The sequence below is a fragment of the Otolemur garnettii genome, unplaced genomic scaffold (assembly GCF_000181295.1).
Source record: "Otolemur garnettii isolate 467f Iridium unplaced genomic scaffold, OtoGar3 scaffold00040, whole genome shotgun sequence".
NCBI classification, from domain to species: domain Eukaryota; kingdom Metazoa; phylum Chordata; class Mammalia; order Primates; family Galagidae; genus Otolemur; species Otolemur garnettii.
In genome coordinates, this window is record NW_003852435.1 from 9,622,532 (window position 1) to 9,625,343 (window position 2,812).

Genomic DNA, 2,812 nt, shown 5'->3' on the forward strand with positions numbered 1-2,812 from the left:
CAGGAAAAGTGAGTAAACACATTGCTTTCAAGTCACAAAATATCTCTCTCTCTTTTTTTTTTTTTGGAGACAGAATTTCACTTTGTCACCCTGGGTAGAGTGCTGTGATGTCACAGCTCACAGCAACCTCAACCTAAGTGCCCATTAATTAATGAATTAATGACTAGAAAATAAAATGTTAGATGTATGTGTGTGCGTCAGTATATATACACATATAGTCTACATTTTGAAGTGCTCCTCAGCCATGAAAAGGAATGAAATAATGTCATTTGTAGCAAACTGGAAGTACTTGAAGCCTGTCATCCTAAGTGAAATATCTCGAGAATGAAAAATAAAACACCCTAAGTTTTACCACTAAGTGGGAGCTAAATAATGGGTGAAAACAGGCACGAGGTAATATAAAGAACATGAGGAACCAAGAAGGGGAAGGGTAGCGGGCGGTGGGATAAAAACTTACCCATTGGGTACAATGAACACTATTCTGTTGATAGACACACCAAAGTCCATGACTTACTACGTAAGGGTTATAAAAGGTATACATGTAACAAAAACACGCACATCCCCTTGACATTTTGAAATTTTAAAAAAGTCTTTCTAGAACTGTTATTTACCTAAGTCAATTTTTGAATGAAGAATAGCAAGAAAAAGACAAAAGACAGTACAAAGGAGTATGGATTTCCAGCTAAAATTTGCAGGCTGTTGAAGGTTGCATGATGAGAGGTACATATGGCTGACTCAGAAAGCTGGTATGTGAAGAGACTCACAAGGAATATTTAAAAATGAGGTTTCATGTATCTTCTCTGACATAAACTGCTGAGTGGCCTTGTCAAATGCAATAGTTTAATAAGTGGAACACAGCAGAAAAGGATGGATGTGACAAGAGATAAACTATTTTGGCCTCAATTTGTTACATGTAAAATGAAGGTGCCCTTCAGATCTTTTATTCTACTTTGAGTGTTTTCAGTCACATCCTTTGTGCTGAACAAAATTGTTAGAAACTGTCTAACTTCTGCTCACACAGTTTGCTCAATTATTGAACTGAATAAAATGAGTAAGAAGAAGTCATTTCTGCTCTACAATTTTTTCTTCTATTTGTCTTCTTTTGGGTAGCTTTATTAAATTCACGGCATACATTTATACACATACACATAAAATGCACCATTTTATAAATGTTGACCTACATACTCACCAAGAAGCCATCATCACAATCTAAATAGTAATTTGTCACACTAGAAGTTTCCTTTGGACCATTTATAATGCTTTTTACTCAACTTTCCCTCATTCCTCCTTCAGACAAACACTGTTACTATAAATTAGTTTGCATTATCTGGAATTTTATTCAAACTGAATAATACATATTACAGTACATGTTCTTTTCAAGTTTGATGCCTTATTCACCAAAATCATTTTGAGATTCATCTATATTGCTGGATGTGTCAATATTCTGTTTTCTATTGCACAATTCTACTTGACTATCTACATATACCACAATTTATTTTTCTCTTCTTCAACTGACTCTTATTTGAGTTATTTCTATTGGGATGATCATAAGAAAATAGTACCATGTTCACCGGTGTATAAATCATTGGCGTACAAAACTTTGTATAGGATTTATGCTCTTGTTTCTCTTGAGAAAATACCTGGAGTGCATCCAGGTAGCCGGATCACATAGTAGGTGCCCTTAACTTTCAGTAGAGTGCCCAAACATTTTCCAAAGTAGTTGCACTGTGTTTGCCCACCATGGTTTATGGATATTTCTGTTCCTCCAAATCCTCATCAAAATTTATTATGTTTAGGCTCAATTTTAACTGCTCTAACATGTGGCAGTCTTAGTTTTGATTTTGAACTGTATTTGCATAAGAATTAATAATGTTGAACATCATCATATGTTTTTATCTGGTATCTGTATATTTTCTTTGTAAACATGTTGTCTGTTCAAATGTTTGGTATATATATTTTTCAAATCAGTTGTTTGTCTTTTTACTCTTGAACTGAGCGATTTTAAATATGTGTGTGTATACACTCATTCTTAAAATAAGTACCTTATCAAACACTTGTACAAATATTTTTTCCATTCAGTGGCTTATATTTTAATTACATTACGTTCAGTGGCTTATATTTTAATTACATTGAGAAGTGGCCCTTTCTCAAAGAGCCAAGAGTTTTAAGTATGATCGTCCACTTTTTTTTGGTGAATTGTCTTTTGGTGTCATATTTAACAACTTCCTTATACAACTTCAGGCTGTAAATATTTTTTCTTATGTTTCATGATAGAGATTTTATGATTTCAGATATGATATTAGGTCTATGATTTGTCTGGAATTAATTTTACTCCAAGTTTTGTTGCATGAATCCAAGTTCACCTCTTGCATAATGGTATGTTGCATTCCAGTATTATCTATTGAAATAACTATACTTTTTTTCCCATGGAATTACCTTGAAAATATTCTGAAAAAAATTAATTATTAATTTATATGTAGATTTATTTCTGCATTCTGTTCTAATATTGGCTGTGCAAATATTTAATGTTGTTATCACTTGGATTAATTGACTCTTTTATCTATGAAGTGACTTTTTTATTTTGTAAATATTATTTGCTTGGAAATCCACTTCAATGTTATGTTAGAAATGTTACTGTTAGATGTTAGATGTTAGAATGTTAATGTTAGAAACCCATTCTAGCTTTCTTTTCATTAGTGTGAACACGGTATTAGTTTTCCTATCCTTGTACCTCCAATTGGTTTTTGTCTTTATATTTACCATGAGATTCTTCTTCAAAGCACCATATAGTTAGGTGACACATTTTTATCCC